This window comes from Serinus canaria, chromosome 1 (genome assembly GCF_022539315.1).
Source record: "Serinus canaria isolate serCan28SL12 chromosome 1, serCan2020, whole genome shotgun sequence".
Lineage (NCBI taxonomy): Eukaryota > Metazoa > Chordata > Aves > Passeriformes > Fringillidae > Serinus > Serinus canaria.
Genome location: NC_066313.1, coordinates 109,899,860 through 109,927,279, shown reverse-complemented (window position 1 = coordinate 109,927,279; position 27,420 = coordinate 109,899,860). Strand labels below are relative to the sequence as shown.

Below are 27,420 nucleotides of genomic sequence, written 5' to 3'. Positions count from 1 at the left end.
CACGTTGCAGTTTGGGTGGTTCAGGGTGGACACCAGGAAATAAATTCCTGTTCCCCAGCTGCAGCACTGGGATGTGTCACCCAGGGACAGAGGGGGACCTGTGGGGACCTGTGGCTGAGCTGCTGATCTGATCTGGAGCCGATGGTTGTCTTGCTTTGAGTAGAAGGCTGGGCCAGGTGACCTCCACAGGTCTCTTCCTCCAGTGTTTCAGTGACTTGCTGGTCAGATTATAGAAACATTCTAGAACCAAACTTTCCTCCCAGCCATGTTCCCTTCTCCAGGGACTGGCTCAATATATCGGTTTTAAGAGAAAAGATTTTCCATTAGAGAAACAGAAAACCAAATTGCCTAAATAGTCCCCAGTGAAGGTAGGAACCAAACAGTTCAGATTATCTGAACAGTGGTTCTGCAAGTAGAAGATTTTTTGTGTGTATTTGGGATATCTCTGTTTAAATCTGGTGGATTTGTAGCTGAGTGCATTACATATAAAACTATTCTGAATACCTTATACAGGTATAAGGTATTCAGAATAGTTCCAGTGAGAAACTGGGACTTTGCAGTGCCCAAGAGAAGGGCAATATTGTGCCTCAAACACTGGTGGTTGCTTCAGTTCAGCACTCCTTGTGGGTTCCCTGTGCTAAAAGTCTCTCTCATTGCTGTAATGTGAAATATTTGAATTCACTTTTTATGAGAAGAGTAGCAGAAAACATACTGGGGAAAAAAAGAAAGGAGATGTCTCTCAGTTCACATTGTTCTTGGGTGCTGGTTGTGGTAAGAAGAGATAAGGAATGCTGTTTCAAAAATGTATTTTAATTAATGGTGTTTCTATTCTTAAATGGAGCTTGAAAAAGAAAATCTACTATTTCTACATCATTCTCTATGACTGTAATGCATTAGTTAAAACCTTTCAAGAGTGTTAGATCACAAAGGCAGAAGTACAGTTTCCTTGCAAAGACAATTTGTGCCAGCATGTTGGACAGGAATTCAGCTGAAGAGCAATTCCCTTCAGTAAAATGGCATTGCAAAGTAATGTTAAGGTTAGGCTCTAAATTAGCAGAAGGAGGAATAATTAATAGTGCTGCCATTGTGTTCTGTACTTAGCTTGATTGTTCAGACAATGCAACTCATGGTATGTCATGTCTTTTACTTTTCATTAAAAGCCCAAAGAAAGGTGAATTTGCATTGCTTGTCAACAACAAAGAAGCTAAATAAGCCACAGTAGACTTGAAATTGGAATTTTTCATGTATTTATGTCTCAGCCTTAAACTGCTTAATTAAACTATTAAATATCATTTTCTCTTTAAATATGAGGAGGGGCATTTTGATTCTAAGGTTTATATGATAAATGCTGCTCTCCTTATGAGGTTTTATCAGACTCATGGCAGAGATTGGTGTGACTCTGGAGCTGATTAATTCCTGCTGTGATTTCCCCTGAGGTTGGTGGGATTAACAGGGAAGGAATAGGGCAGGTCAGTCCTTGATCAAAGCTGCTCTCTCTGACCCATTCCATTCAGTAGGAGCTGTTGCCAATATGAGAATTTGGGAGAGGTTAAAGAGGTAAAAGTTTCAGAAGGTCTCAGATGACTTTGGCATTTTCCCCATAAAGCTTTTAGGGAATTGGTCAACAGGTAGAAACAGCTATTCCTTCAGGTTTGAAGGAAAGGAATTTCTGAGTGACTTGTGAGGTTAAGGATATTCCAGAACTGAAAATGTGTCTCAGTCTTTGAATCCAGGCCGTGTTCAAGCATGTCCTGGTGGTTTCCTGTGGGTTAGTGAGGTTCATGATATCAGAAAGCCCCAGGGCTCCTGGAGGAACTGCTGTGAGGTTAAGATGGACTGGCAAAACCAGAAAAAGGGAACTTCAGCACATTTAGTAAAAATAATAGGGTTGCTTAGTCAGGATACTTCTCCTTCCTTTTAGGATGAGGGACCCAGCTGGCTTGGAGGGAAAAAGAAAGAGTCCTGTGTTAGATCCAGTGTGGATCTTTAAATGTGAAAAGCAAAATCTGCAGAGTTTTGGAACAAAACATGGCCAAAATTTTATTGTCTTGTCACAAAGCCATTTATCTAAGAGTTGAGAAAGAGATGGAAGTGGGTCTTGGCTTCTGAGCTGTATGTTTAAACTGCAGTTTGAAATGGAAATCACAGGAACACAGAGATTGGTTTTACCAGTTCATAGAAAAATTACAGACATGTAGGTTTTCGTACTAGGACTCCTGAAAACTGTTCGAAAGAGGATTTGGTGGAAAAGTCAGTGCCTCGGGTTTCTGTCATTTTTGTTAAAAGTACCATGAAATAATCTGAATTGTGGTTTGGGGATGAATTATGTATAGTCCCCTATACAAAGGGGGCATGAAAAGTACTTTGGAGCTTTCTGTCTCAGTCAAAGGCATTCAGCTTTACTTGAAAAGATACATACTTTCTATATAGCCACAAAAGGACATTTTTTCTATTGTTTTTAGGTGGGTTTGCTATAATATAGGATGGAGATGGAAATATTCTGCCTATATAATTGAGTGCACCCAGCAAGAAAATAGTAATAAATTTGCTTGCAAAACACCACAACAACTCAGGGATTGCTTTGCTTTTTATTTTTTTTCCCCCTCCCCTCTCACACTTCTCAGTATTCATGGTTAATTAGGCAACGTTTTAGTTGGAAATTTCTCCGTTGTTATTTTTAGGACTGTAATGAGTCACTTGTGCTACGTTCGAGTGCGAGCTCTGCTAGGATTTGGTCTGGAGTAACCTCTGAGGGAACGGGCTCTGCCCGGGCACAATGCAGCCGGGGATTTTCACGACAGAAATTCATGCTCAGCAGAAAACGCCACATTTCTTGGTATTTCGGGTTTGTTCTGATGGCTCAAACCCCGTGGAAGCAAAGCGGAGAGGTGCTGCTGCCGTCTTTGCTGTCAAGGTTGTTGTTCCGCAGCTCTGGGCGGCGGGAGGGGAATGAAGTACCGGGCTCGTTCCGGATGGCTCCGAGGTGTCCGAGAGGGGAACACGGAGCCCTTGGCAGGTTGTTTGGTATTCATGGAAGGCCAGAAGTCGCCGTCACAGCCCGAGATAGTGTCCTCAGAACAGCGCGATCCCTGCCTGCCGGCTCCGAGCGCTGTGTGTGATGTTAATACCGTCCTCTGCATAAGATGGAAACTTCACCGCTGTCAAATCATCAGCAGAGATTTGAACAGGCTGAGCTTTGCTGATTTGCTTCGGTGCTGTCATAGGAATTAGCTCTGGTATACACAATCAGACAGACCCCTTTCTTTTTATTTAGCTGGGAGCTTTATTTATTTAATTTTTTTGCAGCATCCTCTCTATGACTTCACTGAAAAGATCTCACACCCCCCCCTCTCCCATCCCCTCCGGAGATACCCAAACGAAACACAGGAGAGGAGGGGGGACCGGCAGGGGAGGATTTGGCCTAAATGATGTGCTAATCCGTGCTGGGGGAGTCGGAAAAAGCCGGCGTTGCTGGGGCAGGTGCAGTGCGGTGGAGGTGCCGCATGCCCGCCCGGGCGCGCCCGGCGCGGTTACTGCCGGGCAATGCACTGCAGTAACCCGGGATGCGCCTGCCGGGCTGCTCCTGCCGCTGTTGCTAAGATGGGAAGGAGGGAGGGAAAGATGCAGAACAGGAACGAGCAAAAACCCACTTTCCGAGAGAGAATTTTCTCTTCTTTCTTTCTTTTTCCCCTCTCTTTTCCCCTCTCTTTTCCTCTCTCTTTTCCTCTCTCTTTTCCTCTCTCTCTCTTTCTTTCCTCCTTTCCCTATTTTCCTTCCTTCCTTCCTTCCTTCCTTCCTTCTCCTTCCTTCCTTCCTTCCTTCCTTCCTTCCTTCCTTCCTTCCTTCCTTCCTTCCTTCCTTCCTTCCTTCCTTCCTTCCTTCCTTCCTTCCTTCCTTCCTTCCTTCCTTCCTTCCTTCCTTCCTTCCTTCCTTCCTTCCTTCCTTCCTTCCTTCCTTCCTCCCTCCCTCCCTCCCTCCCTCCCTCCCTCCCTCCCTCCCTCCCTCCCTCCCTTCCTCCCAAACCTTCCCTTCCCAAACCTTCCCTTCCCCCCTCCTTTTTCCCTTGCCTCTCTCTGCCAGATGGGTTGTATTGTTCTCCACCATTTTTTTGCCTGCTTTTTCTGAGAGTTGTTTTCATCTCTTGTGCAAATTAAGATCCATATGTTAGGAAGAATAAACAAGTTAGGCTGGTTGAAACCAACTGCAATACTGGTAAAAGGCTGTTTTCAGGCAAATATTGTGTAGATTCCTTTTCAGTGGCTTAAAGTGTTGGCAAAATTGATTAAAACTAGGCATGATTTTTTAGCAGAGGGTTTCTAAGCACATGTTTTAACCTTGATAAAATCTGTGTAGTTTTTCTTTTAACACTTAAGCTGTGTCAAGATGGTAAAAATATATTGAGTAGTTGCTGTTACTGGAATAGTTCACAGTGTTTTATTAAGTGATAAATAACTCTTCCCAGTGTCATCTTGCATGTGTTCTTTAAAATAGAGGTTATTGGGAACAAATCTTGGTCAGCCCCTTTTTCTGATCCTTCTACTATTTCCCAGCTGAGTATGCCCTTACTTCAGCATTACTTGTTTTCCTTCAGGCAGAATCTATTGTTATTGTGGGTTTGTTTTTGTTGGGGTTTGGGATTTTTTTGTTTGTTTGGAGCTTTTTTGTTTCTGGGGCTTTTATAGAAATGTGCCCTGAGTTTGACTCAGTGTTTTGGTCACTGAGTCTTAAAGCAGAACATCTTCTTTCTCTTTGCTGTATTGTTTGTTAAACCTAAACATGACAATGACCTCACCATTTTTCATTCTAACTAATGTTTTGATACAATAAATTTTATTAACTGCTGCTGTGAAAACTTGTGGCTGAGGAAGGAGGTTTTAGAGAGTTACCAATTAAACATTTATAGGATTCATGTGCCAGGAAGTGGTCACAGTGAGTTGTTGGGAATCTGAGCTCTGGTCTTTGCTGTTTCCATCTCTCACAAAAAGTGTTGGGGGCTGGCTGTAGCTCACCCTGACACCCTTCCACTACAACTTGCTGTATGCTGAGTGGGATTTGATGAAATGATTTATCCTCTGCCCATAGGTGGTCTTGCCCTGCTTGAGGTGTTGAGGAGGTAGAGGCAACAAACACCAGCATCTGGGTGTACTTTTGTCACATTTCAAAGTAGACTTTGGTTTCTGTAGTCTGGAGATTCATCTGAAGGCTGAGGAAAGATGAAGCAAGGCAAGAGGCATTTTGCAATTGGAGACTTCAGACATCACATGGTTGATCAGGGTTTTCCACAACCTCACTAAAGGAAAGAGAAATCACAAGAGCAGACAAAAGCAGAAGCTAACTTGAGTAAAAATGCTGTTTAAGTTCATTTTTGTTCTGCACTTTCATACCATTTTGGAAAGTGCCTTCTGGAAGTCCTCGGGGTCTGAGCTTACCAGCTCTTTAGGGCAGATTTTTGTTCTATGGGGATTTAATATTTCAGAGTTCAGCTCTGTATCCTCTGAGAAATTATTTCCTTCTCACAATGTAGCATTTTTCTTGTAGGTAAACTGTGGAGACAGTCAGAGCATGACACTGCTCAGTACGTGGCAGGCCCTCACTCAACTCAGCTGCTTTATAATTCACATCTGCACCCTTTAAACTTTGGATGGATAACTTTGTCTTCTATTAGAAAACAGTGTTTGGTCTTATTATTAAAATAACAAGTCAAGACTTACAGGAAACAACATGCAAGTAGATCCCCAGCAAAATTTACATGATTGGCACGTGGGAATGAACTGATTTGGATTTTTAATTAAAGTGTTGCAAACTGAAAGGTGGGTGTTCATTCTCAAAATGAAAGTCATTGAGGCAAAGCCTAAATCAGCCAGTGATGCTTTAACCCCTTTGCAGAAGGACATGTATCTTACATAAGACTGAGGTTTTGTCAAAAATAAATTGGCAGTTTGGGTCATCATGCCCAGAGTCCCTTCCTTCACTGCAGGCATCTGAGACAACTGACCACCTACCTTCTTGTGGGATTCATTTATTTAAGAGCTTTAATAAAATACCTTGTTGAAACGTGACATCCCTGTCAGCTGACAAAATACCCCCCTTTTTTTAAGGTATTCCTTCTAAAGGAAATCACATGCAATTAATATTGCCAAATCTTATATCAGAAACTTCTGCACAAGGCCTTTTATCTGTTATCAAAAAGCCTTGGGTCAGTAAGAAGCTGAGGTGTTGGTGGTTCAGATTGCCTGCCCGCTGTGCTGGCTTTGGACCCAGCAATTTTTGCTTGGCACCATTGGTACATAAAGACTACAAATCCACAAGCTCTTACTTACCATGTGGAAAATGTAGTTTTCTTCTGTGAAAATAATTTACAAGCAGAGCTCTAGGCCCTGGTATTGGCAGAGTCTTCTTTATCAAGCCCAGGACCAAGCTTTAACAGACATCTTCTTCTTAATATCAAAGTCTATTAGGAAATGAAAAAACTGAGGGTCCTCAGATTGTCCAAATGTACTCACTTTTTCACCAGCTTCACCAGAGGAATACATAATACACCATGCATGGAAGAACTACTGCCCTTTTCAACCAATTCTTTAAATTGTTCATCCCCAGGTATGATGGAGAAGGGTAACAGCACAGACAGAGGCCAAACAGTTTTGGTTGTTTTCAGTAACTCTGAAGCTCAGTAACTTCCTACATGTAACTGCAAGGAGGCCTGCTGAAATATCCCACTAATGATTATTTTGAAAGCTGCTCCCTTGTGAATTCTGTGCTTTGGTGCAGATGTTTGAGTTTAATTTGGCTTGTGGACACTTTGTGGCTTAGAAAAGAAGATTTCAGAGAGAATATTTGATCTGAATGTGAGTGGTGGCATAAAATACAGCAGGACCAGTGCAGTGTAAGTGTCTCTGGAAGGAGGACAAAGCAGTTCTGTCTAGGAAATGGAAATGGTGTGGCTGGAGATGTGTGCTGCAATGTGGCTCGAGCCAGCCTGCAGGTCCTCACTGGACCTTCTTGTCACTGCTGGGCTTCTGTTCCCATTTGCAGCTCATTTAGGCTCTGCTGATTTGTGGGGGAAACAGATGCACTCTGCAGACTTAATTTTCTTCAGAAGGTACAGGGATAAATCCATCCAGATTCTTACCAGGCAGAACTACATGGAATTACATAATAGCTGTAGAGATAACCACTTGTTTGTTCAGGTTTCATTTTTTTGTTATGTATCTGTTCCAAATAAAAATAAAGGGCAGAGACCTTGGCTTTACAAGCTAATTTACCATCTGCCTCTCATCTAGTATGTACAGCCTGCATCTTTTGTGTAAGAATCATATTTCTTCCGGCTTCACATGTTTAGAGTAATGACAAATGTTGTTTATAATTGCAGAGCATCTGCTGCAAAAGAGAGGAGTAGATTGAATATGCAGTGGTCAGGTTCCTGGGTGAATGAGAATGGACCTGTGCTCTGTCTCCTGCTGAGCTTTAGAGGGTAGGCTTTTATGCCAGACAGAAGAAAGAAGTTTCAAATGAAGCCATGCACCTGGTTAATATAAAATTTAAAGGAAAAAAAACCACCACAAACTGAAGCTTTTAATATTCTTGTTAAGCACTGGAGTTAAATTCTGCCCTGTTGCATCTGTTTTGTGCTTTTGAAGCAGTCAAGTGGATGGGGCTGCACCAGCAGAGCCTGGCCAGTATAATTTTTTTTTTGGTCATGATGCAGTTATTACCTCAAGTGCTTTGAAAATTAAGCACTTTAATAACACCAGCATGGCAGGGCTGGAATGGGTAAATGAGTACCCAATTAAAAGAAAGGGGATTTGAGCTAAATATTTGCTATTAGAGGAAGAGCATTTTCTTTTTCTGGGTCAAAAAGCCACAAACTGCAGCCAGCTTATTGCATATGAATATCAAGGGCTGATGTCTAAAATGCTATTTGAGGCTCATGATGCTGAAGCCTGTGGGTGGCTGTCTGGGATGGAGTTCCATTTCCTTCTCCACTTGGAGAGGTGAAGCTCTGAAGCTGCCACCAGAAAAATGTGAGCCAGGAAGCCAAGGACAGTGCAGGGGGGCACATCTGTGCACAGCTGGCAGTGAAAAGTTACTCCCCTGGGTTTTCATCTTAACCCTGAGTCTTGGAAAACTGCTTGAAGAATTTTCCTCAGAGAAACAAATTGACAGTACATAAATACAGAGGTGACTGATGGGAGAGCTTTGAACAGTGAGTTGGGTCAGTCTGTTTTGTAACCAGAACTGCTGAGTTCTTCACAAGAGGTGTCCAATGATAATGACAATAATTAGAAAGTAATAAAAATTAAACTGTTAGGAGCAGCTGGAGCTGGGGGGGCTTTGAGACATGAGGAGATTCCTCCTGCCCTCGTGTATGGCAGCCTTGGTTCTGGAATTGCAAGTCCAGCTGGTGGTGAGGGAGGGCACCCAGGCAGCTGTATGGACCAGCAGGAGAACAGGGGTCTTCTCCAGCACCCTCCTGCTAAACACAGATGACACCTGGGCAAACCTGAGCAGCCCCAGTGCCTCACTGGCATCCCTCTTCTCTGGCTGGCTGTGGGTTGCACACACACACAGAGAAGATCTCTTCAACCGTGGGTTTTAGACATGTTGTCCATCCCATCAGTCCCTCAGACTTTGGTCTCCTTCAGTTGCTGGCACCTGGACCTACAGTAACCCCTCAGATTTGCAAACTCATTCTCCAGCAACTGGTGTGGAAAAATTTCTGCTACTGACCACTGGGTCCATGGTGGTGTCTCCTGCACATGAACTCACAGGGGTGAGGACATTCCTATCGTAGATATTTTTGCCTCTAATGAAGGGGAGAAATGATGAGGAGAACTCCATCTTATCAGAAGGCTAATTAATTACTTTATTATACTATATTATTCTATATTATGTTACACTATATTACATCACATCTAAACTGAATCTGCCAAGCACTCAACTGCTCTCCACTGCCCAGAATCTCGTGGCTGTCAGCCCACAGTCCCCACACACACAACTGGATTCAATTGGTCAGTGAATCAAAACACTCACAACAGAATCCAATTATCAGTTCCCTTCAGGTAAACAACCTTCCATGATGCATTCCACTTGTGAACAACACAGGAGCAGTAAATGGGATAAGCAGTGTTTTTCCTTTCTCTGAGGTTCAGAGAATGTGAATCTCAGAAATATTCTTGGGAAGAATTGTGCCTTGCTTTTCTCTGTGAAGAGAAATGTGGCGACACATTCCCACGTGAGAAATTTGGGAGCGGTGTTTAGCAGGAGTGCAGGCTGGGCTGCAGGGAGGAGGAGCTCTGTCAGACGGGGGAGTGCTCCTGACACGCCTCTGGCCCCTTTAATCCCCATTTCCATCTGCTTTCTCAGGCCTGTTCCTCCTCAGTCCTTGATCCATCCCTTTCCCTGCCTTTGGCAAGTCCCCTATGTGTGCTGTGATGGATGTTTGTCCCTCTGTAATTCCCATGGACACCCCATGGCTGGTTTTACACCACCCCAAACTCCTGTTCTCCCTGCATGGCATGGTAAAGTTCAGCATTCCACTGAGACACTTTCCCTGGGGACACATCTTGGAGGGCTTTCCTCCAGGAACAGCAGTCCTATCCTTTCTATTTTAGCATCTTGAGAGTGCCCAATTCAGGGGGCTGTGTCCTCTGAGCCTCACCTCAGTCTCTGTGCTCACTCTGCCTGGCCTTTTATCACATAACTGAGCAGACCATTGCTAGACCTTCTCAGCTGGTTTGATTTTTCTAAGCTTTGTATTTAAATAGAAATGAAATAATATGGCTGGCCAGTTGTTTGTTTAAGCCCATGGAAAGTTTCCCTGTGATGTAAATCATCACTGAAGTGGAACTCACTTTAGGCACATTTTTACCCTCTCCTGTGAAAGTTTCAGGAAAGTTGTGAGTGACTGCAAATAGGGAATGGAGCTGCTGCACTTGTGATTATAATAAATCAGGTCCTGCTGTCTTACAGGCTGAGTTATGACAATATGTGTGAGCTGCTATATCACAAACAGTCAGAGGAGCTTGACAGACAGCCCTGAGGGAGGATTTGATACTTGATTTCTTGCCTGGGAGAACGATGATGTAAACCTGAAGGAGAAATACATTAAACCTGAAGGAGAAATTCATAACCTGAAGGAGAAATACATTAAACCTGAAGGAGAAATTCATAACCTGAAGGAGAAATAGATTACACCTGAAGGAGAAATTCATAACCTGAAGTATTCACCAGTCCCTGAGCCCTGGGGTCGCTGTCAGACTTGGTGTTCATGGAGGATGATTGTGCCTTGTGCAGTAGTCTGACATCTGGGGACACCAAGAAAAAGATGAAATTTCTGAATGTACATGATAATACTAAACAGATTTACTCTTTAGTATCCTGGCAGAAATATGGGCCTCAGTCTCCTGAATCCCATACATCCTTTTTGCATTATAAAATCAACCAAACAAATAAAAATAAAGCGGGCCTTCCCATATAGGGCATGGCTGTGACATTTTAGCACTCATCTTTTGATTCTTATTGACAGGCAGTAAAAATAAGCTCCTCCAGCAAAGTGAATTGGGACAAAGGGAGGCACATGTTTTACAGTAAATAAAAATAACTTCAAAGCCAACCTACAATTCTTCTTGGATGCTCAAACTGTTCTGCTCTAAAAGTACAGGCCCAAAGGAATGTTGGAATCACTGCAATGACACATTGGGCAGAGTTTAGCCAAGGAACAGGTATCAGCATTCTGCCAGGGCTGTTGTCTTATGATAGAACATTTTGGACAAAATTAACAAAAAGTAATAAAGTTTGATGAAGGAAGAGTATGGCCTAGTACCCGGAAGGAACTTTTTCACTTATTTGTATGTTTCACTGCTAAAACTACATTCTAAAAAGTATAGAAGCCAATGAAATTCATTTTAAATGTCAGTGTTGAATGTCACCAACATTCACGGCATGTTTACATGGTGGTGGAATGTGTCAGCAGAAACCACCCCATACAGATGTGTCTGAAAGCATCAGAGGACCTCCCTTCAGAGCCCTGAAAGCAATATATCCCAAGTATATTGTATGTGCATTGTCTTTCTAGATATAAATACGTTCAATATATGTACATTTAATTTACCTGTAGAGATACCTGTAAATATGAGTGAGTATATATATATAAACACAGGCCATATATATATATATAGGGGTTATATAGATATTTATAGATTATCTCTGCTTCCATATTTAAATATATGTATGCACATACACTCAGGTATATTTATTTATGTACTAAAACTGGCTGCATATCACTGCAGCAAACACTTTGAAGGTAACATTTTAATCGAGGTGTATATTCCTCCTCCTCCTCCTTTGTAGTGACAAGATGATGTAATTATGGAAAAGCAGCAGCAACCTGATTTTGGTTTTTTTTTTAATGAAAAGCAAGAGAGTAGCAGTTGCTTAGAAGTGGTTCAGGTCTGTTGCTACTGGATTAACAGCATAGCAGGCTAAAATAGCAGGAAAAATGAATGTAAAATGGAAACTGTTTTATCTGAGTGTCAGTGGTGAAAAGAATGGCATGAAGAAATGGCAGCATTTTGCAGATGCTTTTCAGTAGGGACTTATTACATTACATAAGTTGAGTAATTTTCTGCTCCCAGTCATTTCTCTGGTAATCAGATTGTTTGTGCTTTGTTCTTGTTTCCTTTAGAAGTTGTAGGAATTGGTTGGAGCTCTCATGTGTAGCAGTGGTGGGTCCAATTCAGACCTGTTTGGGTTATTTTGCTTGCTTATAGCTGCAAACAACATCATTGTCTGAATTTCCTCATTAGCTGAGCATCTTTGGAGCTTGCTTTCCTGCTGGGTGTAAAGGAGGGTATGTTTATGTGCCTGACAAATGGCTGCTACTTCTGTTTGTTTCAACAGTGGTTTGCTGGTGAAACCCGGGGGGAGTTGTGTATCTTGGATTTCAGAAGGAAAATACGGAGGTTTTAAGTAGAATAATGTGTTTTGATTTGCAAGAGCCACCAAGAGAGCGGTGCAGAGAACAGGGAAATGGTGGAGATGTTCTTCTGGCTGATTTTTCTGGGGACTAGAAACATTCCTTAACTGCACCAGGAAGGCCAAAAACAGCACTGCAGATGCACAGCTGGAGGGCACTTCCCAGGAAGAGCTCTGTGCACGTGGTGGGTGTCCACATTCCCCTGTGGCTGCTTCTGCCTTCCCTGAGCACCTCTGATGTGGGAAAGGGAATGGGCTAGGGGGGGAATTCTCTGTTTGTGGTCAGCCTGGAGAGGATCCACACTGTGTATCCCTGCCACATCTCAGAGCTGTGAGCAGAGTGCTCTGCAGTGAGCAGAGTGGGATAGGGATGACAAGAGCTGTAAGGGCATTTTAGCTGGCCATACTGGCACTGCCACACCTCGGGATTGGTGTGAATTGCCCATTCAGAACACACAGTCCCGCCTGTCCCTCCTCCGGCTCCCCCACCCACAGCAGCAGCCATTCTGTGCAAGTGCTGACCCTAAAACCACAGAGGAAGAGGTGGCTCCAAATGCTTCCAGGGTGTTTACAGCTGTACACAAGGAAAGGAGATTGGGGATATAGTCAAGATTAACCTCTCCTTTCGTATTGCAGTATCATTATCTAATGAGATCAGGAGCAAAGCCCAGCAGCTTAGTCAGTATTAGAGCGTAGGCACCCATTTCAGGAGGGAGCCTTTGAGAAGAGCAATCCTGAGCCATCCTCCTACACCATTTTCTTTGCAGCTTTGCAAGATGGAAAAAGTGACAGCTGCAAACCTCCCCAAAGGCAGTTGCATGTTCTCCTCATGTGAATTGCCTCCAGACACTTCTGCCCCCCTGCACCATCATGGGTGATCTCCAGGAGTGACCCCTGCTCTGCTGTCCCTGCTCTGCTGGGACAGAAACAGAACAGCTCTGTTGGAATTCATGGGTACAAGGTCTGTTTGTGAGCCATCCATGCTATTTCTACTAGACCAGGTCCCATTCTTGGGGTTTATGTACTTTGGGACTCATGCCCTGTTCTCTGCCCTTGCTTCTTCATCAATTCTGAAAGTACGTTCTGGTTTAAGTTCAGCAAACACCCCTCCACCAGAGCATGCCTTGTGCAGTTTCCCCAAGCATTATTTTAACATAACAGATGATGGGATTTTTGTGGGCAAAGCCAAATTTTAATTTTTATTCTGTTTAGAATGAACCACTCTATGTAACCTTTGCCTTACTGACATATGAGTGTGGTGTTTGTGAGGATCCCCAGGACGAGGTGAGAGATAAGAATTTGACTCCACGTTCTCAGAAGGCTGATTTATTATTTTATGATATGATATTATATTAAAGAATAATATACTGTACTAAAACGATAGTAAAGGAAGAGAAAGGATACTTCAGAAAGGTTAATAAGAATGAATAATAAAAACTCGTGACTGACTCCTCAGAGTCCAACACAGCTGATGGTAATTGGTCATTAATTAAAACAATTCACATGGAGCCAATCAGACATTCACCTGTTGGTAAACAATGTCCAAGCCACAGTCCAAAGCAGCAAACACAGGAGCAGCAATCAGATAATTTTTGTTTTCATTCCTCTCTGAGGCTTCTCAGCTTCCCAGAAGAAAATCCTGGGGAAAGAGGATTTTTCAGAAAATATCATGGTGACATATGAGGGACTGAAGAGCAGTGCTGTGGGAGCTGCAGCAAATCCTTCAGTTGTATAAGGACAATTTATCATCAACAAATAAATGGAGAGTGTGGGAGACAGGAATTGAGTAGGTAAGATCCTGTCCCTGCTCCAAGATCTTGAGCTTAATATTTGGTGTCAGTAGACTTAAGAACATGGGACCAGGGAATGTGGAGGCTGCTGTGCTAACAGTGATATCAGCTGGAAATGCACAGGAACTGTTACAGATATCACAAGTACAGAGGTAGAAGCTCATCTGTTGGGGGCAGAGAGCAGAGCTTAAAAGCAGAGTGTTGGGTTCCACTCAGGTCTTCTTTGGAAGTGGAGCAGTGACTCAGTTTTAACACATACACACAGGAATTTAAAAACATGGCAATATTTTGAAAATGTTGTGATCTGGCAACAGAGCAATGTTCTGTACTTGTGCCATTACCCAGCTTGCTGCAGCCCCTGTCAGAATAAGGTAATCTCACCTGTTGGCACAAGGACAAAAAAAGACACAGGTGGTGCAGTCATCACTTGCACACAATGATCAAAAGCATTTAGCCAGCACTGAAATGAAAACCAACTATATTAGAGGTGCTTATTTTTACATTTGCATGCAGGCTACAGCTGTTATTGCTGTGCCTTGTTCTGTCACATACACTTAGGAAAAATTGCTTCAAAACTCGGAACTTGTGCATTGCCCATATGGGGCTGAACATGCTGCCCTGAGAATTGTCAGTAGCCTGGCAGACTACAATGGCTTTACCACTGTGTGTAATTCATGTGACAATGAGATTTGAAATGATTTTAAGGTATTGTTTATTTTTAAAGTATTTTAAAAAAGCATGCATTGCATGAGCTGTTGTATCTATAAGCAGTGGAGCAAATTTTTCCTCAGGTGTCTCACAGCAGTGAGAAACAGGGCTGGACACATTCCTGGAATCACAGAATGGTTTGGGTTAGAAGGAAACTGAGAGATCATCTTGTTCCAATCCCCTGCCACGGGCATGGTCACCTTCCACCAGACCAGGCTGCTCCAAGCCCCAGTGTCCAACCTGGCCTTGGACACTTCCAGGGATGGGACAGCCACAACTTCTCTGGGCACCCTGTGCCAGGGCCTCCCCACCCTCACAGGGCAGAATTTTTTATAATATCTAATCTCAGTCTACTCTGTTTTGATTTGAAGCCAATTTCCCCTTGTCCTGTCACTCCACCCCTTTTAAATAAACCCTCTCCATCTTTCTTGTTGGCTCCCTTCAGGCACTGGAAGCCACAGTCAGGTGGCCAAAAGCTTCTCCTTGCTAGGCTGAATCAGCCCAGTTCTCCAGACCTTTCCTCACAGCAGAGGTGCCACTCCTTTGAATCCATGCAGGCTCCTGCTGTGTAAGAGCACAGGGACAAATTAGACATCAACCTGACTCCTTTAATTGGCAAAAGATTTCATTGATGGTCAGCAGACTGTTCGTACTGTGAATTTCATCCAAAAGATGAAAGACAAGTGAGTCTCCACATTTCCTAGGGGAAATAGCTGTGGTGGGGTGGCTCTGGTCTGTGGCTGAGCATCCTCTCAGCCTCTCCCTCAGTGTCTCCTCCATGCCCCCAGAACAGGGCAGAGCAAAAGCTGAAAATTATGAAGATGAAGATCAGGGCAGTTTAATTAGTGAAGCCAAGCTGCCTGTGTCCCCTCCCAGCTTCTGGCACACCCCAGGCCACTCTAAGAAAAGAAAGCCTTGACTTGGTGCAATCCCTGCCCAGCAATAGCCAAAACTCAGTGTGTGACCAATTCTGCTCCAGAACTGCTCCCTGGGGGCTGCTCTGCAGGAAATTCACTCTGTCCCAGCCAGACCCAGCAGAACAGCTCACTTTTAATGTTTACATCAAAGGTGTTTGCAGCTGGTTTTTTAAAAAAACCCCACATTGATATTCTGAGTTCCTGATACATCAGTGTTACTACATGGAAGGTTTCCATCTTCTCTAGGCTGTCATGAATCCCTGCTTTTGATCCCTGAGCCTGTGGCAGCTTCTGAACCAACACAACTCTGTGCCACAGTATTGATTTTAGTGGTGCTGTGTTGTTTGGCAGGAGCTGGGTGTGGAGAGAGCCTGTGATTTTTAGGATCAAAGCAGGTTTTGAGGTGGCACGGATATTCTTCTGGCTGTGTCCCTTCATTATTTCATTTTAAATTACAGTATTTTTGGGGAGAACTGTGTAAAGAGCCTGGAATCTTTATCTCCTCTTTATTTTCTGTGTGTGCTGATGTGTTAATAGGTAGCAGAGATAAACAACTTACAAAAGGAGGAAAGTATAGGTGGGCCAGTGATACAAAGTTATAATAAGGGAATAAAGAAACCTCGAGTGACAAGTTGAATTTTCTGGTAGTGCATCCAACCAACACTTTTCTGAAATGTCCTTGTCAGTTTAGTTGGTGGTCAGGAAAAAATGGAAACATGACTTTGGGAGGAAAGATGCGCACTGGAACATGGTTTACAGAGATATCTAATTAAAAGGGTTTGAGAAGACCAGCACTTCTCAAGTGTCTCTCTCTTGCTAATGATATACATGAGTCTTCAGGCCATTAAAACAGCTCATTTCTTTTGATGGACTTCCAGTTTGTGGAGGATGCAGCTGCTTTTACTACCAAATTTCTCCTGTCTAATTAGACCAGTTGAGTCAGCCAGCTTAAATCAGCCCAAGCTTACCCTTTGCCTCTTCACTGAAGAGCTGAATAACCTAATTGTAAAGAAGGACAGAAAATGTCAAAAGAAGTTACAGTTGTTACTGGGAAATGAACCAGTGCAGAGTAAAAAATACAAGGGGAAAAGAGGCTGTTAACACAGAGGGCCTCCTGATGAGCCTGTAATGAAAATCCCTCTGGAAATTCTCAATATCCTCTCTTTGCTGGAAAATGACAGTGCAGCAGAGTAGAAACTTGTTGTTTGTTCACTGAGTTTTCCTCTGGCTATATTTTCATGCAGGAGATTTTTTAGGTGGAGGACTTTAATAGTTAAGAAGAGGGAAAGCCCAGCTGAGTGGTGACCAGGGCACTTGAAACTCTGTGAGACCCAAGCTGAAGTTCTCGATCCAACTCAAGGGCTTGGGCTTGGATCATCCTCGGCTCAGTGAGTTCCACTGGCCTCTGGAGTGACTTCTTGCTGCTTTGCCAAGAACATAACCAAGCAAAAAAAAAAAAAAAAATCCAGCTCCAAAACTCAGGGTTGAGTTTTCTCTCTGCCACAGAATAAGGTGGAAAACCTGTAGTGGAAGTCATGCTTTTGTGATATCAGTTACTGCTTCCTACCTTGCCTCAATAATAATTATGTAGATAATTCCAAAAATACAGGATTCCCAAAATGCTGAATGACTCTAATGCCTTATTTTAGTATGTCCTGAAAATGTGAATCAAAGTTCATCCTTTTTTTTTTAAACTTCAAATCATTTTAATGTGTACATTTGATTTTTTTTTTTAGTCTGTGAAATCAAAATTATTCAAATGGATGGTATTTATACTCCAATTAAAGTGTGTATATAAATGTTTTTTTCTGGTTTGTGTGTAGAGTTTTTCTCTTAAAAACTCTTGATTTTTCCATGGGACAAGTTATTGATTTACATTTATTGATGAAACATTTAATTGCTTATGATATGTAGTTAGCAGCAAGACTCCTGCTTTGCTCATGCTACTCTATAAGCTTCAACTAATCCATAACATAAAATGTAGGTCAGCTGGAGCTTTTGAAAACAGATGGAAATTCAGGAGTTTATGGTAGTGCAATGGATGTATGTCTCTGTGAGGCTGCCAACTTCTCCAAATGCAAAAAAAAAGCAGAAATCAGAGGGATGAAAGGTGCTCATTCTACCTCATTTCTATTCCAGAACCAACAATGCCCTGTGCAGTGGCTTTTGTTTGTAAGGTATTCAACACTGACATGCTACAGAAGATGATAATTAATTCTGAGGTGTTTAAAGGTTATTATATTTACTTTGTTGACAACAAAAAGTATTTTCATTTGGGCAGCTTCATTAGTGGAAATATTCTAGAAGAGAGAGGTAAAACCACAATTGTTCTAAGTAAAATGTGAGAAGTGGAAGTAATCCAGGGTTTATTTCTGCACACACTTCAGGTTTTCCTTGGTTTTTACATTCAGAATCATAGGTTGTAGCTTTTACCAGATTAGTGTGGAAAAACTAAACACATTACCCTATGTTTCTGTTTCAATAAAGTCTTGAGTGTTTGGAGGAGCAATGATGAGAACCAGAGTATTTCTGGAAACAGAAGCCTCCCAGGACACGTGCTGCAGCTGTCCCCATGGCAGGGAGCAGGGATGTCCTGCTGCCATCGGGGCTGCTCTCCCAAAGACAACTCCTGCTCCCTCTGACAGAGCTTTTCCAGGTCTGGAGGCCCATCAGGAGCTTCCTGTCCATGTCTCTGCTCCTGGGTGTGGATAGCAGTGTGAAAAACGCCAATCACTTGTTTTTAAGATTTTGAAAGTTTAATAATAATAAAATGGTTATAAAAATAGCAATCTAATTACAGTAATAAAAATTTGGACAATTTGGATTTAGGACAATATGAAACAATAAAAACAAAGAGTTATGAATGGTCAGGGTACCTCTTTCTGGGCAAAATAAGCCCGAAAAAGGACCCACGTTAACAGAGGATTAACCCTTAAAAGCAACAGCCTGTTGCATATTCATACACCTCATAGATGATGCATAAATTCCATTCAAACACAGGATTCTGTCTGGTCAGTGTCAGCTTCTTCCTCTGAATCCTGGTGGCTCTTCAGGGCTGAGCAAGGCAGGAAGAAGTTCATTTCTTCTGATAATGGGGCAATCAATTCTCTTTCTCTGAAAGATTTGGGTGTCCTGTGGCTGCTGTCTCACTGTGAGTCCTTTTTTTAAAAAAATTATCTCACATAGCATAGTTTCTATTTTAGCATTATGTTATAACCTAAAACTATATTTAACCCACTAGTTAAGAAAATTAATACAGCATAACTTTCTAACATGATACACATAGTATTCATTTTAATATTTGTGAAAAGCCAATCATAAAATACCCATTTTTCACAGTAGGGTTAAAGACTCGGTGCATGAGCTTAAAATTTACTTTTTAAAACAGCTCTGATGTTTGCCCTGAGTGTGTTTCAAAGGGTCCTGTTGGCTCTGAGTGCTCCTCACCTTCTTTGTGGGAGAGGATGGGGCAGGAGCAGTGGGAATGTGAGGGGATGGAAGTGCATCTTGCAGTTTGCAGTGCAGAATTGGTTTGGGAGGGTGGGAGAGGCAGGGCAGGGATGTGCAGGGGGTGTTCAGAGGCAGAGATCACCTGTACTTCAGAGGAAAGTTCCTGTCATCACTAGTGCAGCTCAGCTAGACTGCTGTGAAAAAATGGAATTTGTTTGGAGTCAGATGTAACATTTTGAGTTTCCAAAGCTGACTAATGATCTGTGATTTTTTTCTTGATATCAGACTCTCTGTCAGCTTTTAAATTGCAGTGACTGGGGCTGAAAACATTTTTCAAAATCTAGGAAATGGTTCTCCTCATGTCTGAAGGCTGGGGACAAAGTGTTGTCTTGTGAGGGTGTGAACCATGGCAGAAGTCTGTTTTAGACAAAACTCTGTTTCTAATAGTCTGAAAAAGGTTTTTTCCCTCTATAGCTTACAGGAGACATCTCATCACATTCCAGTTTAACCTAGAGTGTGTGATGCAGATCACAGAAGGCTTTCCTTTGTACACCAAGCTCTTTGGGCCAGATATTGCCATGAGGCCCAGTGTGCAGGAAAGAGATGCTAAATACCTTCAGCTGCTTCTGCTGTAACTCTGGAAAGCCCCAGGGCTCCCCTCTAACCCTCACACAGCTGGACAGGAGGAAAGAGCCAAAGTTTTACTTTATCCCCTTCCCTCCTTCTTGCTCTGGGTACATCTGAGTGAGGAAGGGAGAGGTTCACAGTGAGAGGGGACTCTGAGCAGCAGCACAGGAGAGCCAGAGCAGTGTTCTCTGATGGAGGAAGGCTTTCTGTCTGCAGGGTGACCCAGCTGCATCCACGCTTGGCAGGGAAGGCAGATGGGGCAGTTCAGTTCAGAACAGCTGCTGGGATAGTTCAGAATATCTCCCACTTGAAGATTTTTATTTTTTTTTCCAAAAGGAAGGGGCTGTAGTGAAGGATTCTGGTTTTATTTGTTTGTAAGACTGTGAATAACGCTGTTTGTACCTTGATGTATGAAGGTGCTGCAATTATGAGAAATTGCTTTCTGCCTGATTGTCACACATAAACAGCTTTCATCTCACAGTGCATCAGGCTCGTGACTCCAGTTTGTCATTCCCGGGAATGTGTCAGCCTTTCATTTCAAACTGGCTTGGCTTTTCTTTTGTCAGGAAAGACCTTTCCTGTGCACTGAAGTAATAGAAACAAAGGCAATTAACAAAAAAGAAAAGGCAGCAAAAAAACAATTATCAAACGAAGATTAGGCTGTGGGTATTGCTTGGAAAAGACAATTCTACTCGATTCAGAGGAAAGATGAAGCTGTGCGTCATTCATACTTTTTTTTTTCTCCTTTCATATTTCCTAAGGGTTGAAGATAAATTAGGGTAGCTATTTTCTGTACAGGCAAAGTACAAGCTATGCCCCAGATCTCCAAAATGCTTCAACATGTAAATAACTGCTTCTGGAGCCATCAGGTCCTGCTGCAAGCAGAGATTTATTTGCATTCATGTTTGAGGGTTACTTTCGTTCATTGACCTATTTAATTGTCATTCTCTATCCCTGGCTGCAGGCATATGGCTCCATGTGCCTGTGGAGGGAGAGGAGCAGCTTTAACTCTCTCAGGCAGAAACATTCCACAGGGAAAAAAACCCAGAACTGAATCTTAACATGGATGTAGCATGGTGATAATAAAAATAATAACAATAATAAAACCAATAACAATAATAGCAATATATGAATGAGAATAAAAGAATGAGAATAAGAATGAGAATAAGAATAAGAATAAAAATAAGAATAAGAATAAGAATAAGAATAAGAATAAGAATAAGAATAAGAATAAGAATAAGAATAAGAATAAGAATAAGAATAAGACCCCTGGGCTCACATGCAATGGTAATCCTCCTGTAAACCTCACTAGAACGCTGCAGAACCAAATAAAAGGGAGGCAGAAAAAGTGAATGCAAGGAGACACAGGTGGCTTAGATGCTTCTGCTCTGGTCATAACCATAAAAAACATGGAATTAAGGGGGGCTGGCACAAACCCATCTATCTCCCAGCACAGTGGGGAGGTGTAAGCAGTAGAAGCAGGGGCAAGGAGGTTTGCCACGATATTGGTGACATTTTGTTCCTCTCCTCTGTTGCTGGAACGTTTGTCAAGAAAACCAGAATTCTGTATCCACCTCTGGTTTTTGTCCCTTGGAGGTGTGGGTTCTCCAAATAAGGGGAGAGTGGTTGTATAGTCTATTAAACCTTCAAACTCAAAATTAGGGGGCTTGCAAGCCCAACAGAGTGTCATAACTAATTAGTTTTTCTGAGGAAGAGCAGCATTCAGATACTAAAGTAATGTGATGAGCAGCCAGGATAACAGAGAAAGAGCATGGTGCTCATAACTCCTATTTCAGAGTTTCAAAGGAGTGGAATCTTTACTTAGTCAGGGCTTTTTTTGTTTGACTGCACAATGTGAACTGTCACATCCAGTGTCTTGCATAAGTTTAATATCTAGTCCATGGATCTGAGAGAACAATGAAGTTAAAGGACTTTGCAGATTCTTTATAATCTACAGCTTGGTTTAAGATTCTCTCTCTGCTGGAACTTGGTTTCTTGCCTGATTGGCCTTCTTCTCATTCTCTTTTATTATACAACATGACCTACAGTTACTGGGGATTTTGTGTTGTAAATCTTGGGGTCTCACAGTCACTCTTTAGGCTCCAATTTATTGTGTTTCTCTGACTTGCCACAGAAGGAAGTTACTGTTCAGCACAGAGGAAGTGGTGTCTAACCTTAGGCATTCACACAAACCAAATCCAAAAACTGCTTTTAAGTTTGTCCTTAAATATTTTGCTTTTGATTAACATCTTCCAAAGCTCATTTGGGTTTTTCAGGCTCTGAGATGTTCTGGTGAAGTCTAAACCCAGTGCTACCAGCACAGGGCTGTGTGCTGGAGCTAGGGGATAGCTTGAAGAAAAAAATGTGTGAACTGCCCCCAGATATCAGAGTGAAAACAGCATCTGATACCTTTGTACATCCTGAGCATGGCCTCTTCTTGATGAGTGCCCAGGGAGCCTCTGAAGGTGTGGAGCTCCCATCCAGCCTGAAGATTGGGAGTGTGCAATTGCTGTGCTCAAGTGCTTTGATGGTGCAAGCAAATGAGGGACCACAATCAAACTGGCATTTCAACCCACAAAAAAGATGCTAAAGTCAGCCATCATTTTCTTGGCAGTGGATGGGATTTCTCACAGCATCAAGAGGCTCACCTAAGCTAATTGTCCTAAACTCCCACTGCAGTGAAGAGAGGGGCACTTTCACAGGGTTATTTATCCCTTGCCAGAGCAGGAACGCAAAATAAGTAGAATTAATCACCACCTCAGTGTGCCAGTTCCTATGCACTGATAATTTATGGGCCCTAGAAGTGAATTTGAATTAAGCATCAAACATTTTGATGTGTCAGATTAGGTAGATTGAGCACCCCAAGCCTTGCTGTGAGCAGGGGCTAAGCCCTGCATCTGAGCCAGGACTAATCCACCTCATGACCACTAAGTGGGAAATCGGCTGTGGATCAAGAGCAATATGTTTGACAAGGCCTGGCTGGGGGCTATATTAAGAAATGCAGTTTAGTCCACTACAAAGAAAGAGCTTTGCTGCCCACAGGGGGATTTCTTTTCTTTTTTTAAAGCTTGAAAGACTTATTCGTTTAGGTTGGGAGGAGCAAATTCCTCCTTTCTGAGCTGGAACTTGGTTACTTCAAGCACTCACTTGCTTCTCTGCCCTTGCTGTCCTGATGTTTTGGTGCCTGGTTGCTGTTTTAGAGACATTTACATAACGAAGGTCGTTTCTCTGAGGCGAGGTACAAGAATACATTACAATTGCAAATTCCCTTAATTGTCCTAAAGCAGGGCTCAGGGCTTAGACAATGGAGAATCCTATTGTTCAGTGTCCCTGAGAGACTGTGTGAACTGAGCAGAAATAAATCTGTGGATGGGTTGATTCTAAAGTTTTAGAGTGAGAAAATGATTAGTGGAAAAGGTTTGCTCACTTTTGATACACAGTGGATGGCAGAAATGATGAACCAATGACATATAAGTTCACAGATGGGTTTTATTTAGTAGGCTTAAACATGTTTATTATTTCTAGTGTGAGTTTGCCCCTCCAGGCTTTGCAGAGGTACAGTTCTAACCAGTATAGAATTAGGAAGATGCCTTTTATTAAAGCAATATATTTTTTCACTCTGTTTGTCAAGAAAGCTGTTTCTGTCCCCTGGATTTTCTGGGAATTAAAAGATGCTTTTTTTCTTCCCAAGTATTTGTACCTGTAATTCACTTTAACTTAAGTTTGTTTGAACTCAGTGTGGAGCTTGGGAAAGGAACCTCCATTTAAATAATCCCCATCAAGAGGGTTTTTAAAATCCAAATTATTTAAATAATCATCAACTGATACAGATAATCCCTTTCAAGTGAGAATTTACAAACTGAAACACCTACAAACCCTGTTGAGAGCAGGGAGAAGAAAATGCTCTGTACTCAAGTAGTGGGTGGGGAACACAGTGCCCTGGCTGGTTAAAGCAGAATTAGAAATATATGGCAAACTATATTCCAGCTTAGGGAAACACCCTGCCTTTGATCTAATGTTGGTTTAGATGAAAAATCACTGGATGAAGCAGATTGGTGTGGTCCCTTCTAGTACACACAAAGATGTTTTCTGTGAGGGTGGCTTCTCAGGAGTGAGGAAAGGGCTGACATGCAGAAAGTGAGTAATAGATTGAGAAGGAGCAGGCAAGGGGATTTATTTCTGGCATATTCCCACCTGGAAAAGGGTGATGTAAAAATGGTAAGGAAAAATGTTTCCTAACTAATATTTCATTGCATCTCCAAATGTAAATCTGAGCTGTTATCTCTGTGTGTGGTTCTCATCTTGTGCTTCTCCACAGACTTTCTGCCAGTATTTCCCAGCTGTTCAGTTTTCTGATAGAAATCTGAAGAGTCTGTAAATTAAATTCCTGCCAGGTCACCTGAGGATGTTTCCAGAGTCTGGGTGGACTTCTGCAAGCTCCCTCTCTCAGCCATAAGTCACTAACTCCAACTTCAGTGTGACATGGGACCAAGTTATCCTGCTTTTCCCTTACTTGAGCAGTTCCAGTTCCTAATCCAGGGAATGGCCTTTGGCCATCAGGGTGGGACTCTGGTGGATCTCAGGGGCAGCAGCAAACTCATGAATTCTCCAGGAGTGTTTTGCCTCAAGGGGAAAGATGGGACAGCTTGGTCCCATGTCCCCTTATTTCAGTTTTGTGCTGCAGAATTCCCTGGACGTCTGCATAGGTTTGGGGATTTTTTAATTGATGTAAGAGGAGGTGAGGGCTGAGCTGACAAACTTTAGAATAGGAAAATACAATGGGGATTCTTTAATGGGTCAATATACAGTGCCAAGAAATTCCCTGGACTTCTACATAAGTTTGGGGATTTTTTAATTGATGTAAGAGGAAGTGAGGGCTGAGCTGACAAACTTTAGAATAGGAAAATACAATAGGGATTCTTTAATGGGTCAATATAGAGTGCCAAGAAATTGCTGTGGTTTCTTGTCACAGTTTAGAAAACAATTTGGAGGATAGTACAGTAAGAGAACAAATCTGTGGATTGAAATTTAAACTGCTGTTTAAAAAGCATGTTTCTTGTTGAAAGCATTAAAGGAAGGCACGTAAGTAATACAGTAGTTGCCAGAGCTGTATTCTGAATTTCTAGCTGGGTATTTCTCAGCAGAAATGCATCCTATCCAAAAAAACCACCACAAAACTATGCAGAAATATAGTCCTTGTACAATTATTTAATTTTTAATAAAGGAATGCTTCATTTCTGCCTGGCAGGGAGTGTGGAAAGGGCAGGTTATGATGTCTCTGGTTTTGATTTTTAAGTGACAAATGCTGATTTCTTTGTGGCTCAGTTTCCAGTTGTTTGTGGCTTTGCCCAACTCGAGTTGAAATTTCCCCTGATCCCTTTTACTTCAGTCAGTGCTCTGAGAAAGCTTTGAGCAGTTTCAGGCCAGTGGCACTTGCAGGGCTCCAGCAGTGATTTCCTGCCTCCAGAAGAGCTTGTGAGGAAAGAGAAGCAGTTCAGATACATTGGGAAGGGCGAATCCTGCTCTAATTGCAGCAGGGGAAGCCTGCTGTGCTCACCTGGGACCTGAGATGGGGTCTGTGTGCCCACTGATGGAGGCAGAAATAGGTTACAGCCCCTAGAAACTTCCATGAGCCTCTGTGACATTTCCCTGAGTAACAAATGAGGATTACTGACAATGAAATGCAAATGAATGAAGCACTTCAGTCAAAAACCTAGAGGTGGTGTTTACCTGAGGAAGTTCACTGTGGGGTAGGAGTGGGTTTTGGTTATAATTGGTGCTGACTCAGACACATCCTGAAGCATTATTCCTGCCCTGAGGATGGGGAGGGGATGGCTTGCTTCTTTCCAGATTAATCATAATTTCTATGGGAATGGTAAAACCAGATCTCCCCATCAATCTCTGTAGAATCCACGAGGAAGCAGATAAAACTATCAACATGTTTCTCCCTTGCTGATTCCAGTAGTAAAAAAATTTTGTTGACTTGAGCAAGGAGAGCTCCTTTAGTGTCTTCATCAGAGACACGAGGTCACCTCTGTCCTTTCATTGAAAAAGGGACTTTTGTGGGCTCTGTGCTGCTGCCAGGCAGGGAGGGAATCCCACCCCTGGAAGGGAGGTCTGCTCAGGCCAGGCAGGTGGTGCAGCTGTGGATCTGCTCAAATATCTCAGTGCCTCACGTTTGATTTCATGGGAAATCCTAACATGGGAAAACAAAACACATTCTGCTTCTCTGGAGAAGCATTTGGACCCCAGAATGTAATGTGAGGTGAAATTAAGACAAAAAAAGTTTTGTGTCACTAGAAAATTTTCTGTTTCGGTTTTGATTTGTGTCTGCTCTGTTCTATTTTTAGGGGGTTGGGCTGAGACATTTGCTGAGGGATTGTTCTGGTTCATGATGGTGTGTTAATGTCAAATTTGTATTTTAAGTAGTTCTTGAAAACATAATAAAATTCCCATGGGTTTCATCCCCTAAATATATATTGGTAATCATCCTGTAAACCTCACTAGAAGTCTGTGAGGTTGTGTCACAGTAACTTCAGGAGGGGACATAGGAAAACTGAAGGATCCAGGCTGATTTCCATTGGAAATTGAAACAATTTTAGGAGAAGTGAAAAAAGAGAAAGTCACAATTCTACACTTTCTCTTGGTGTAAGTTGAGTCCAAAGGGAGTGTGAAAAACACCAAACACTTGTTTTTAAAATTTTAAAAGTTTAATAGTAATAAAATGGTTATAAAAATAGTAATGCAATTAGAGTAATAATAATTTGGACAATTTGGATTAGGACAATATGAGGCAATAAAAACAAAGAGTTACAGACAGTCTGGGTACCTCTTTCTGGGCAAAATAAGGCCCAGAAAGGACGCATGTTAACAGAGGATTAACCCTTAAAAACAACAGCCTGTTGCATATTCATACACCTCATACATGATGCATAAATTCCATTCAAACAAAGGATTCTCTCTGGTCAGTGTCAGCTTCTTCCTCTGAATCCTGGTGGCTCTTCAGGACTGAGTGAGGCAGGAAGAAGTTCATTTCTTCTGATAAGAGGGCAATAAATTCTCTTTCTCTGAAAGATTTGGGTGTCCTGTGGCTGCTATCAGGTGCAAGTACCTCATTCCTTTATTAAAAAAATATCCCACATACATAATTCCTATTTTAACTATAAAAGTTACCTTTTAATTACAAAACTACATTTATCATACTATTAAAATGTTGATACAGCACCATTAGTCAATACAACAAAATACATATAGTAAATGCCTGCCTAGAGCCATATAATATGCACTTTTCACAGGGAGAGAACTGGAACTGAACAGCCCAAGGTGTGCACCCACCCTGGAGTGAGCTGGCTTTGAGGCCCAGCCTCCCATTAAACTCTGCCATATCCAAATTGTGCCATATCCCATCTCTGCCATATCCCAGCTCTGCCATATCCCAGCTCTGCCATATCCCAGCTCTGCCATATCCCAGCTCTGCCATATCCCATCTCTGCCATATCCCAGCTCTGCCATATCCCAGCTCTGCCATATCCCATCTCTGCCATATCCCATCTCTGCCATATCCCAGCTCTGCCATATCCCAGCTCTGCCATATCCCAGCTCTGCCATATCTAAACTCTGCCATATCCCAGCTCTGCCATATCCAAACTGTGCCATATCCCAGCTCTGCCATATCCCAGCTCTGCCATATCCAAACTCTGCCATATCCAAACTCTGCCATATCCCAGCTCTGCCATATCCCAGCTCTGCCATATCCAAACTCTGCCATATCCCAGCTCTGCCATATCTAAACTCTGCCATATCCCAGCTGTGCCATATCTAAACTCTGCCATATCCCAGCTCTGCCATATCCCATCTCTGCCATATCCCAGCTCTGCCATATCTAAACTCTGCCATATCCCAGTTGTGCCATATCCAACCTGTGCCATATCCAACCTGTGCCATGTCCAAACTCT

The 27,420-nt window shown here is 42.5% G+C and overlaps 1 protein-coding gene across 2 annotated transcripts in view; it reads left to right on the top strand.

Moving 5' to 3' along the window:
• Window positions 1–27,420, top strand: part of ABCG1 (ATP binding cassette subfamily G member 1) — a 58,737-nt gene that overhangs the window by 5,412 nt on the left and 25,905 nt on the right. The window contains exon 1 of one of the 2 annotated variants that reach the window (XM_018913425.3): window positions 23,557–23,683. The exons of the other annotated variant lie outside the window; for it this stretch is intronic. The gene's annotated coding sequence lies outside the window, so the exon portion shown is untranslated. Of the gene's footprint in view, window positions 1–23,556; window positions 23,684–27,420 lie in introns of those variants that run through there. 2 annotated transcript variants of the gene reach the window in all.